The sequence below is a fragment of the Ascaphus truei genome, assembly GCF_040206685.1.
Source record: "Ascaphus truei isolate aAscTru1 chromosome 12 unlocalized genomic scaffold, aAscTru1.hap1 SUPER_12_unloc_4, whole genome shotgun sequence".
Classification (NCBI taxonomy): Eukaryota; Metazoa; Chordata; class Amphibia; order Anura; family Ascaphidae; genus Ascaphus; species Ascaphus truei.
The window spans coordinates 520,184-534,389 of NW_027453840.1; positions in this window are offsets into that span (position 1 = coordinate 520,184).

Genomic DNA, 14,206 nt, shown 5'->3' on the forward strand with positions numbered 1-14,206 from the left:
TCTGGGGAACTCACGGGTGCTCACTACGGGTCCGCGGTGCCCCCACAGAAGTGGGACCACACATCATCATCCCCGCACCTACGGGTCGGCGGTGCCCCCACAGAAGTGGGACCACACATCGTTATCCCCGCAGACTACGGGTCCGCGGTGCCCCCACAGAAGTGGGACCACACATCATCATCCCCGCATGTGTCACCCGTGGAACCACCAGCCTGATACCCTTGGGATACCCGAGGATACCCACAGGTGGTCTCCATAGGCCCCACGCAAAACCACGGAATCAAACCCTGAATGTAAAAAAAATAAACCTGGCCTATACATTCAATACATACACCCTCCCCCCAACACCTACAGTACAATAATGTGCAAAATAACTATTATCCAGATATGGATAATAGATTAATTGCCCATTATTAAAAACATTAACTAGCATATACAAATCAATAAAGTACTACTGACCTCATCAATACGAAGTGTCCGTTGCCAGCAAAATCCTTGTCTTGCCCACACAATACATAGCCAAAACCAAGGCAATACATTGCAAGTACATTCAGATATCAATTAACCCCTTAAACACCTTATCGGATAATAACCGCAAAGGTAATTAAGGGGTTAAGCCACACAGGCACGATACCCACCCTTCACCCATGAATTTGTACTGTGGCTTCATCATGCAACTATATATATATATACTGTATATATATACAGAGAGACAGAGAGAAAGAGAGAGAGAGAGAGAGAGAGAGAGAGAGAGAGAGAGAGAGATAGAGAGAGAGAGAGAGAGAGAGAGAGAGAGAGAGAGAGAGAGAGATACAGTATATATATATATATATATATATATATATATATATATATATATATATATATATATATATATATATATATATATATATATATATATAAATGTAGAAGGGTTATCAAAAGCACTGTCCTACAACCAAACACTTCTCCATACATACACACTAAATTAAAATCAATTTCCTTTAATATTCATAACTGATCTCTCAATCTAAATCATCACTAAACCTCTGAAAAGCCATTTAAACAACTTACATTCCAATATAAATGATGCCTCAATATCTATGCACCATACAGTATACATTATGCAAATTAATCAAACGTAAACAAAAATCAATTAGCAATCATTATTTACATCCCTAAACAATTCACACTCAATCACGAACAATGAAACCATTAACAGATTCACGCCTAGAGCAGAACAATTACGCCTTTGAAAAAATATAAGTACCAACAAAAATACAACCAAGGCTATCTATCCCTGACCTTCCTCAAACACACAATACAATACCAAGGAATACATCTACTGTATCTAATTTTAAAATACTTTAAACTCACAAAATAATTAAAAACACATCTAATCCAGCTTTTAAAACATCATCATTTCTTACCCTGAATGTATACTGTACAGTATATCTCTCTAGACATATATACTGTACATACATACATACAGTGGCAAGAAATGATATACCACAAAAAAAAAAAAAAATACACATGTTAAAAAACCTTTTGAAAAAATTAACAAGTTAAATAAAATACATTTCTTTACTGTAGTTCACTTACCATTACTTGCCCCCACCGATTCCCGTTGCGCAGCTTACTCACGAACCAATCCACGATCAGGAACCCATAAAATAATAAACCAGAAAATAATAAACTTTAAACTAAAAATCCAAATCAATCCACGGGTCTTCTACTTGTAATCCATCTTCATCTGTATTCTTCTTTCTTCTATCTCCTTCCGGGCGGGGCAGGGCGTGGTCTTCTTTCCATCATCGGCTGTAGCTGTAGCTGTTAGATAGTTGCTGAATAGGTGATAGTAAAGTGAATATCCAAAGTGTTGTTATTAATATAATCAAAAAATGCTAATAAACTATCTGTGCTCCCGTGACAAATAAAAATGAGATTGTCTATGAAACGTTTATAGAAAATAATATTGTGTCTGTAAGTATTAGTGCTATTATAGATGAAATTATTTTCCCACCACCCCATAAAAAGGTTGGCATAGGAGGGGGCAAAACTTGTCCCCATTGCCGTACCCCGAAGTTGCAAGTAAAATTTGTGCTCAAAAAGAAAATAATTGTGTGTTAAAAGAAAAAGTATAGCTTCCATGATAAATGTGGTCATAGGTAATTAGCTACCTGGACATTCTATAAAGTGACGGACAGACGTCATGCCTAGGTCATGTCGTATAATTGAGTACAGGGAGACCACATCCATAGTTACCCATAAAAATTCCTGCTTCCATTTAACTTCTCTCATTTTGGTAAGCAAATCACCTGAGTCCAGAATAAAGGAGGGTAGTTGCCTCACAAACGGCTGTAAGTAAGCATTGACATATCGTGATAGACCATCTCCCAAAGATCCTATGCTAGAGACTATAGGCCGACCAGGAGGGTCGACCAAAGTCTTGTGGATCTTTGGGAGATGGTGGTAAATGGGGATAACTGGTTTTAAATTGGTTATAAAACCTGATTCATCTTTATTCAGAACATATGTAGCTGTTCCCAGATCAACCAAATCTAGGAGTTCTTCTAAAAAGAATTCTGTGGGGTCTCGTGGTAGCTCAGAGTAGGAAGACACATCACCAAGTTGGCGAAATGCCTCCCTGAAATAGTCTGCCCTACTCTGAACCACCACAGCACCCCCTTTGTCTGCATATTTAATTACCAGCATGTCATTTTCTTGCAAAGATTTAATTGCAGCACGTTCTACTTTATTGAGATTGTCACCTCTGAATTGGGAAAAAGAGAATCCCTGTGCTAGTACTCTGAGGTCCCTAATGACTAGGTTCTCAAACATTGTGAGATATGGACCTTTAATGAAGGTTGGGTAAAAGATTGATTTTTCTTTTAATGTGGATTTCCAAACCCCAAGTGTGTATGACTGTGATTCATCAGTTACATTACTCTGCAAAAGAAGGTCTTCCATATCTCTAAGTGCACATTGATCCCTAAAAGAGCTCAAGGTGTCTATGGGTGGGCTTGAAGGTGTGTGTGTTACATCAAAGGGATCATCCTCTGAATTTGTCACTGTCGGGGACTCACCCCCATGAGGTTGATGATAAAATTTCTTTAAGGCCATCTTGCGCACACACTTATGGACATCGACCACTGTGCCAAAGAGGTCAATGTCCATAGTGGGTGCATATTTGAGTCCCTTATTGAGGAGCGATATCTCCGACAGCGACAAATCAATCCCAGAAATATTGATTACATTATTGACATCATTAACATCACTTAATAGTTCTTTTTTCTTTTGTTTGCCCTTTTCCCCCCTGCGTCTCTTCCCTCCCCTCCTTGTCCTCTTTGGTCTTTTCTGAACATCATGTAGTTTTTTGACTGCTGATCTGTGTGGTAAGTGTCTAGTACTTGTGCTGAGGCGATATCCCCTCTGGATGAGCTCCCATCTAATGGGCGTCGTTCATCTCTGGTTTGATTATTGTCACCACGCTGTGATCCGCTTGATCTATTCTCCATATCAAGAAAAGACACTGAGTGTGAAGTTGTTTCTACGTCAGACAGTTCAGAGTCACCACTTTGGTAATCAAAATTTGTAGGTTTTAAAATGGACTTGCTTGGTGTAGACCTCCTAGACCCCTTCCTCATTGAATCCTGTAGAGTCCGGTCAAAAACAGGTACAATTCTTTGCCAGCTATATATTTGATTTTTTTCGTAATCAATACGATCACGATCGTATTTGCCTTGTTTCCTGATCATGATTTCTCTCTCAGCATCCTCTGTAGTTTTAGCCAGGATTTTATCAAATTTTGTAAACCCCTCAATGTCCTTAAATCTGCGTAGTTTATCCTGTAATTCCTTAATCTGATTATCAAGTGTTGCTTTCTCATTAATCTTGTGTTGTAGAATCTGGTCCATTAAATTGAATGAACAGGTGTTTAGAGTTTCTATCCACCTTTCCTCAAAGGCTTTGTCAGGGAAGCCAAATGTTGGGGCCTTTTTAACCCTCAAGCCTCTGGGGATTCTCTTCATTTTAAGGTAGTTTTCTGTGGCAACAATGTCCCACCAGATGCGTGTTTTGTAAATCAACAATTTTTCTAATTTTTGGAAATATATCCTTAAATCTGCAACATCATTGGAATCAGTATCCACCACGCTTTCAAAGACACGAAGAGCCTTTTTTTTCCTGGAGGAATCATCCCCACAGTTGAAAGTGTATATCACTGGTACAGAAATATCTTGAACAGCCTCACTGTCATCCATTGTGAATTCCTTTCAGCTTAATTGTATTTAGTGTCCATAAAAACAAATGAAGAGCACAGACCTGTTCTTATGTCCTGAGTTGAGTAAATCACTTCTTATAACACAGGAGATAAGTCCTCAATATTAAATTTCACCTTTGAATAGACACGAGCTACCTTGAAGAGAGTAAACGTGGTTTGGTGAAATAAGGTGCTCTTAAAGTGTACTATGCATAGGAAGGAGGGGAGATACACTCTGGGTAATAAAACATTGATTAATGTGACACTGAATATTGAGCAATGGGGCACCAGATACCCTGAAGGTTGGGGTAGGTAGTCCAAGGACAGCCCCCCCTACCTCATTGGGTTGGCCCTAGGTACTCACAGTATTAGCTTGTCACCAGAGTCTCCCCTCCACCGCGTGCTGCTGAAGTGAAATGGAGTCCAGCAATGTAGAAAAGAGTGCAGCGCACCGCGATCCAAAAGAAGAACAGGTCTGGCAAAAAGGTATCTTTAATAAGGAATCATAAAAGCAAGGGATGCAACCCTTCTACGCGTTTCGTGCTTGGCACCTGGACAGACCTACAGTTTACCAGCAGCCCTTTTTACACAGGTTCTGGAGGCCTGCTGGTGGATCCTGCCAGCACCATGGCGCCCAGGTGGTCTCCTTGGGTCACCGTGAGCCACAATTGGGTCCCCACGGTAGGCCCAAGGATGTCTGGGAGCCCCGGGTCAAACCCACAGGTGTCTGCGGGGCCTCGGGTGGTTCCCATGGGGGTCTGGGGAACTCACGGGTGCTCACTACGGATCCGCGGTGCCCCCACAGAAGTGGGACCACACATCATCATCCCCGCACCTACAGGTCGGCGGTGCCCCCACAGAAGTGGGACCACACATCGTCATCCCCGCAGACTACGGGTCCGCGGTGCCCCCACAGAAGTGGGACCACACATCATCATCCCCGCATGTGTCACCCGTGGAACCACCAGCCTGATACCCTTGGGATACCCGAGGATACCCACAGGTGGTCTCCATAGGCCCCACGCAAAACCACGGAATCAAACCCTGAATGTAAAAAAAATAAACCTGGCCTATACATTCAATACATACACCCTCCCCCCCAACACCTACAGTACAATAATGTGCAAAATAACTATTATCCAGATATGGATAATAGATTAATTGCCCATTATTAAAAACATTAACTAGCATATACAAATAAATAAAGTACTACTGACCTCATCAATACGAAGTGTCCGTTGCCAGCAAAATCCTTGTCTTGTCCACAACATACATAGCAAATACAAAGCCAATACATTGCAATTACATTCAGATATCAATTAACCCCTTAAACACCTTATCAGATAATAACCGCAAAGGTAATTAAGGGGTTAAGCCACACAGGACCGATACCCACCCTTCACCCATGAATTTGTACTGTGGCTTCATCATCCAACTATATATATATACTGTATATATATACAGAGAGACAGAGAGAAAGAGAGAGAGAGAGAGAGAGAGAGAGAGAGAGAGAGAGAGAGAGAGAGAGAGAGAGAGAGAGAGAGAGAGAGAGAGAGAGAGATACAGTATATATATATATATATATATATATATATATATATATATATATATATATATATATATATATATATATATATATATTGTGACAGAAACCAGGGGATGGTAATAAATTCCGTATATAGGGCTCCCAGGATACTAGACAGTTTCTATCCTGTTTGGCCTGGGAGTGCAGCCTTATAATACATACACTCCATCCCACAGTTTGGCAAGCGCTGGAACTGAGGGATGAGAGATCCAGACCAGAGTTTGTCTGCTGCCTGATTTCTGTCGCCTGTCATGCTAATTAGGAATCAGGTATGAAAGACTTATTTCCTGTTTGCTCTGGTCTCCCCACAAGAGCCAGGAGGCTGGAAGGCTGCTGAACTACAGAGGGGAGAAGCCTCTTCCCCAAACAGGTTCAATCTTTCTGTTCATTTGTGTAAGACTGCAAAAGTACCATGTTTTGATGTTGGAAGTGGAAAAGCCACTTCCAACCCTGAGTCAGGGATATCTAAGTTAAGTTATCGCTCAGGTGAGCAGCTTTTGTTTTGATCTGTTTTCTGTTGTATGCACTGTGGCAGTCTCAGTGCCTGGGACTGAATAAACCAGGCATAGCCTGTTTAAAGGAACAGTACGTGACGCCTCATCATTTAACCTACCCTAAAAGACCGTGTTCTAAACAGTCCCGGACAAACGACGGAGCCCCGGAGTAAGCCGTTTGTCACATATGGTGGAGAATGCGGGCAGAGCACTAGGGGGTCTGCGGGTTGAAGAACTTTGAAAAAAAAAAAAAGTTTTTTTCATCCTCTGCAAACAAGATGGAAGACGTGGTGGGTGCGCTGGTACGCAATGTCGCTGCCCAGAAAGACGCGAATGAAACCCAGCAACAGCTGTTAATAGCCCAGCAAGAAACTAATGCAAACCAGCAGCAGACGAATGCAGCCCATCAACAGCTGCTAATAGCCCAGCAAGAGATTAATGCCAACCAGCAACAGGCGAATGCAAACCAGCAACAGGCGAATGCAAACCAGCAACAGACGAATGAAGCCCTGCAAAACGCGAATGCAAACCAGCAAGAGACAAACCGCTTGCTGAGAGAGGAGCAACAGCGGTTCGCTCAGGGCTTACAGCAGGAACTCGAGATCCTGAGGGGGACTATCAGTAACCTTCCACTGGCAGCGGCAGCCCCAGTTCCGAAAATGACCAGGGCAAGCCACTACCTTCAGAAGATGGGACCCTCGGATGATGTGGAAGCCTATCTTCTCACGTTTGAACGCACGGCACAGAGAGAGGGATGGCCAGAAGCTGAGTGGGCTGGTCTAATCGCACCCTTCCTAAGCGGCGAACCCCAGAAGGCTTACTTTGATCTAGAGCCAGCCGAAGCCAACGTCTATGCAAAATTGAAGTTCGAGATCCTCGCCCGCCTCGGCGTAACCACGGCTGTTCGCGCCCAAAGGTTTCACGCATGGTCCTTCACGATGGATAAAGCCACCCGAAGCCAGATGTATGACCTCATCCACCTCGCCCGGAAGTGGCTACAACCCGAGATCAACTCAGCCAGCCACATCGTGGAACGGTTGGTCATGGACCAGTTCTTGAGGAAACTTCCCTCTGCCTTACGCCGTTGGGTCAGTCGGAGTGACCCCCACAATGCGGATGAGCTTGTGGCCCTCGTAGAAAGGTACAATGCAGCAGAAGAGCACCCGCAACCCACAGTCGTGGAGCAACCCCACTACCCGAGGTTCCAGGACTCTTCCAGAGACGGTAAAAGGGTACCGGGGTTAAGGGGCGCTGAAGAGCGGCGACCACCTTCACGCAGCACCAGCAACAGTGGTTCGCACACTAAGGGCAATAGCCAACATGGGGAGCCGGGAAAAGGCTCTAAGTGGGACACAGACTATGTACCTAAATGTGTAAATTGTCATGAGAGGGGCCACACAGCAAAAATCTGCCCACTAAATTATGAGCCCATGCAATGCAACAGCGTGGAACCTTATTCGCTGTTGTCCCAATGTATGGGCCCTAGCCCAGAGGACCCCTTGAATAACCATCTGTGGGCATTTGTAAAGGTTAATGGTAAGAGGGTTCGGGCACTTCTTGACTCTGGGAGCATGGTCACACTAGTGTCCGAATACCTCTTGCCCATTAAGAAGAAACAGGGAAACAGTTCACAAAGAGTGGCAATTTGTTGTATACATGGGGATAATCATGAATATTCCACTGTTGATGTTTTTTTTGAAACAGAGTTTGGTTCTTTAGATTTCAAGGTGGGTATTGTACCCAAACTGGCACATGATGTGTTAATAGGGACCGACTTTCCCCATTTTCTAAAAATGTGGTCCCCCGCTCAGAATAGCGCCCAGAGTTCAATAGCGGACCATAACGAAGTATTAGAAGAAACAAATCCTTTCACTTTTTCAGAAATGGAGGTTGACGAGGGCCCAAATAAGAAGGGGGAAAAGGAGGAGTGCTGTAAAATTCCCTTCCCCATCACTACTTTGGTAGGGAATACCCCAAATCAAGATGTTGAGCAGACACTTACCACCCCAGAACCGGATAAGACCCTCGCTGACCTAGAGGTCAGTCCTGGGAGTTTTAAGAAGGCCCAGTGGGAGGACCCCACATTAGCGGTAGCAAGGGGAAATATACGGGACCAGAATAGTACTCCTGGCCAACCAGATAGGTCACTTGCTTACCCCTACTTCGAGGTAGAGAACGACCTAGTATATCGGGTTGATAAAAGGAAATCAGTTACAACTAAACAATTGTTGGTACCACGGACATTCCGTAACGTAGTATTACACCTCGCACATAGTCATCCATTGGGTGGAACAGCCCTATAGTCTTAGTCCCAAAGCCAGATGGTACAACAAGGTTTTGTAATGACTACCGGAAACTAAACGCGGTGTCAAAATTTGATACTTATCCTATGCCCAGGGTAGATGAACTTGTAGAGAGACTGGGCAAAGCCCGATATCTCACAACCCTAGACCTAACAAAAGGGTACTGGCAGGTTCCCCTCACAGAAAGGGCAAAAGAAAAGACAGCCTTCTCAACCCCAGACGGCCTCTTTCAGTATAAGGTGTTGCCTTTTGGCTTACATGGAGCTCCCGCCACATTCCAAAGAATGATGGATAAAATTTTAAAACCACATGCTCGGTATGCTGCCGCCTACCTGGATGATGTGGTAATCCATAGTGAAGATTGGCAATCCCACCTTCCAAAGGTCCAAGCTGTGCTTGACGCAGTCCGGTCTGCTGGACTAACTGCTAACCCCGCTAAATGCACTATTGGTCTGGAGGAGGCCAAGTATCTGGGATATTCTATTGGCAGAGGTTTACTCAAACCCCAAACACTCAAAGTGGAGGCGATACAAAATTGGCCAAGGCCAGTTACAAAAAAACAAGTAAGGACCTTTTTGGGGTTAATTGGGTACTATAGAAGGTTTATTCCCAATTTTGCAACTAAGGCAACCCCACTAACTGACCTCACAAAAGCAAGAGGACCGCTAATGGTAAAGTGGTCCCCCGAAACCGAACAGGCCTTTAGAAGCCTGAAAGAAGCTCTCTGTGCCCAACCAGTGTTGGTCACACCTGACTTCTCCAAAGAGTTCGTAGTCCAAACCGACGCATCTGAGGTAGGGCTGGGGGCGGTACTCTCCCAGGAGTCTCAAGGTGAGGAGCACCCCATCCTTTATTTAAGTAGGAAACTAAATCCCCAGGAGAAAAATTACTCCATAGTAGAGAAAGAGTGTCTCGCAATAAAGTGGGCTGTAGAGACGCTCAAATACTACCTGTTGGGGAGAAAATTCCGGTTGGTCACAGATCATGCACCCCTTACCTGGATGTGTCAAAACAGGGAAAAGAATGCTAGAGTGACCAGGTGGTTCCTAAGCCTACAACCCTTTAAATTTTCTGTGGAACACAGGTCAGGGCACAAACATGGCAATGCTGACGGGTTGTCAAGGATGCACTCCCTAATATCCATGGTCGCTCATCCCTCGAGGTCTGAGCTGGGGGGGAGGATATGTGACAGAAACCAGGGGATGGTAATAAATTCCGTATATAGGGCTCCCAGGATACTAGACAGTTTCTATCCTGTTTGGCCTGGGAGTGCAGCCTTATAATACATACACTCCATCCCACAGTTTGGCAAGCGCTGGAACTGAGGGATGAGAGATCCAGACCAGAGTTTGTCTGCTGCCTGATTTCTGTCGCCTGTCATGCTAATTAGGAATCAGGTATGAAAGACTTATTTCCTGTTTGCTCTGGTCTCCCCACAAGAGCCAGGAGGCTGGAAGGCTGCTGAACTACAGAGGGGAGAAGCCTCTTCCCCAAACAGGTTCAATCTTTCTGTTCATTTGTGTAAGACTGCAAAAGTACCATGTTTTGATGTTGGAAGTGGAAAAGCCACTTCCAACCCTGAGTCAGGGATATCTAAGTTAAGTTATCGCTCAGGTGAGCAGCTTTTGTTTTGATCTGTTTTCTGTTGTATGCACTGTGGCAGTCTCAGTGCCTGGGACTGAATAAACCAGGCATAGCCTGTTTAAAGGAACAGTACGTGACGCCTCATCATTTAACCTACCCTAAAAGACCGTGTTCTAAACAGTCCCGGACAAACGACGGAGCCCCGGAGTAAGCCGTTTGTCACAATATATATATATATATATATATATATATATATATATATATATATATACACACGTTATATACACACCCATGATAAACCAATATACAGTACAAATAAATGCAGAAGGGTTATCAAAAGCACTGTCCTACAACCAAACACTTCTCCATACATACACACTAAATTAAAATCAATTTCCTTTAATATTCATAACTGATCTCTCAATCTAAATCATCACTAAACCTCTGAAAAGCCATTTAAACAACTTACATTCCAATATAAATGATGCCTCAATATCTATGCACCATACAGTATACATTATGCAAATTTATCAAACGTAAACAAAAATCAATTAGCAATCATTATTTACATCCCTAAACAATTCACACTCAATCACGAACAATGAAACCATTAACAGATTCACGCCTAGAGCAGAACAATTACGCCTTTGAAAAAATATAAGTACCAACAAAAATACAACCAAGGCTATCTATCCCTGACCTTCCTCAAACACACAATACAATACCAAGAAATACATCTACTGTATCTAATTTTAAAATACTTTAAACTCACAAAATAATTAAAAACACATCTAATCCAGCTTTTAAAACATCATAATTTCTTACCCTGAATGTATACTGTACAGTATATCTCTCTAGACATATATACTGTACATACATACATACAGTGGCAAGAAATGATATACCACAAAAAAAAAAATACACATGTTAAAAAACCTTTTGAAAAAATTAACAAGTTAAATAAAATACATTTCTTTACTGTAGTTCACTTACCATTACTTGCCCCCACCGACTCCCGTTGCGCAGCTTACTCACGAACCAATCCACGATCAGGAACCCATAAAATAATAAACCACAAAATAATAAACATTAAACTAAAAATCCAAATCAATCCACGGGTCTTCTATCTGTAATCCATCTTCATCTGTGTTCTACTTTCTTCTATCTCCTTCCAGCGGGGCGGGGCGGGGTCTTCTCCCCGTCTGCGGCCACGCCCTGGTCTTCTTTCTTTCCCGGAGGTCCTTCCTCCGCGGCGTCTGGCTTCAAAATGAGACGACATAGGCTTTTAAAGGCCTATGACGTCACATTTTGCATCATGGTTCCCACGGTCCTGATTGGACCGTGAAAACCATGTGTTTTGGCCGACAAAAAAAAAATGATGACGTCACAGGACCTGTGTGATGTCTAACCTATCCCCTAACTTTCAGTTAAATCTAGTTCTCATCTCATAATCCAATCTTAAACTCTTCTTGATCCACATCCGTCACGGTCCCTTCAGATTTGCAACTACCTCTGAACTTGCATGTAGTGTTACTCTCTATTCCTCGCTTTAGTTGTTCCTTGAGACTCTATTGAACTCTGTTTGTTTAACTTCAAACATTAACTACCAACTTTAACCTCAAACTTATTTAAACCCTACCTGCTACTCTAGTAACTTCACCCTCATGTAAAGCTCGGAGGGCCTGTGTCCTGAATTATGTACTCCCTCCTTCTCTGCTACCCTAAGCGTGAGTAGCTCGGAAGTGAGCCCCAGTAAATGGGAGATAGTTATGTGGGGGTTCTTTGAGCAGATAGCCCTGTTGTGCCTACTATGTCTCATGTATATGTCTAGCCAACTGCTACTCTCTCTTGCTAGGGGTGCTATGATATATTGCTGCGTGATTGGGTTCTTTTTTTTTTATGAAATATTTTTTATTTTTTGAGAGCCCCCTTAGCGTTCCCTTCCTCCCATACTCCTTTCCCTTTTCCTTTTACATTCCAGCTTTTTTATTTACTAATAGAGACAGTAGGTCCGATATTCGTGTTGCTGCTTCCCATTCCCCCACTCCCCCTCATCCCGTGTCGTGCATAGTCCACTGTGCCTTTGCCTTGTGGTGTTGCTTCCGAGCTTTACTGCCGCCTCTGGTCCCGGCCAGTAAACTTTAGGAGACTTCCGGAAGGTAATCGTATCGTCATCCTCTCCATCCGGTTCCGGCGCTATTTTGTGTGTGGCAAGTCTCTTTGCGATCCGGCCTCTCGCGAGAAGTGGCACTTCCTCCTACGTCGCCATCTTGCTCCGCCCCCTCTCCAGTGTGGAGCGAGAGCCGATCCAAGATGGCCGCCATTCTCAGAGGAGCGCTGTCAGGGCTGAGGGACGGGAGCGTCAACTGACCTTAACAAGTCTTTAAATGATCTCGCAACGACGAAACATCAACTGGAACAGGTAGGTGAAGGCACTGATCTGCAACTTGGAGCGCGACCTAACTTTGGATTTCGGGATTGCTCCTCTCCTGTTATCCTTCCAGGATGGTTCTGGGGCTGATCCCCCTGCGGACATCTCCTCCGGTATTTTGTCCTGGAGCCCCAATTTGGTGAGGAAATTTGCTCCGTCTTCAGGGTGCCTCAGTGTGTTGGCCGCTCCGTTTTGGACCACCAGTAGCCCAAACGGGTATAGCCACCTGTACCGGGTTCCTTCCTCCCGCAGCACTTTGGTGACGGGGGCTAGCTACTTCTTTTTTAAGAGGGTGGTGGGGGAGATGTCCTGATAGACTTGTATTTTATAGCCCTCGAATTCCACTTCACTCCTGGTCATTTGTCTGAACGCCTCCTTTATTCTGAAGAAATGGAACCGAGCGATAATGTCTCGTGGGGGGTCCCCTTGCTGAGGCCGTGACCTCAAAGCTCTGTGGCAACGATCCAGATGCAGGTCTTGCTCTGCTCGATCGGGCATTAAGTGTTTGAGCCATCTTCCCATAAACTCCTCTGGGTCTGTCTCGGTTTGTGGCACTCCCCTGACTCACACATTATTCCGGCGGTCTCGGTTGTCGGCATCTTCCTGCCTATCCATGAGATGCCTGACCGACTCTTGTACCTGCGCCACTTGCTTGTCGGTTCTGTGTAGCGCTTTCACTGTGGCATCCATTTTCTTCTCTTGGGAGTCTGTCATCTCTCCGATCCCGCATATATCAGCACGCAATGCAGCCAGTTCCGTCTGTAAACATCTCTTGATATCGAGACAGAATTCCCTCATGTCCCTCCTTCTCAGAATCTGATTGTCACTGGGATTCTCCACTCTGTGTTCCTCCACCGAGTCTGAGCCACTTCGCGCCATTCCCTCTTGGCTTTTGGCGCGTGCTGAGTCCCCTTTCGCAAAATAATCAGTCAGGACTGTGGAGGTTCACTTTGAATGGGTCCCTTTCGACATCCTGGCTGTATAAGGCAGCTTTGGGTAAGGTTCTGATGTTGGTGTTTACGCTGTGATGCTATTTATTATTAAATTTGCCGCCGGCTGTGAACGGAGCTAATGGCTCATACGTCCATGCAGTTCAGCCGTCACGCCTGATTTTACATTTTAAGGCTTCAATCTCTTGAGTGGTGAATTTCTGTAGTATCTTGCTCTCCAATTATGTGTTTTTTTTCTTTAGATATCAGTACTGTAGCAGTTTCTGGATCTCTTCAATGGTTAGGATTATAATATCGAAAGAACACTTATACAGAATTCTCTCACATTTGTCACAACATCACTTATTAAGAACATATACAGACCAGCGCCCAAAAAGTCCCAAATAGAGTCCAAACAAATGAAGGGGGAGAGAATCCAGATGGTCCAATCACTGAAAGATCTCCAATCCGGTGGTCAGTGACATAGGGACAGAAACAAAAATAATATAATAGTGTAATACATAATATTAAAATTAAACAAACAACATAGAACACATAACAAGAGACATAACACTAAACAAACAAGCTGAAAATAAAATAACTATTTATTAAAACAAACGGAGCCTACGGCAGCGGGTCA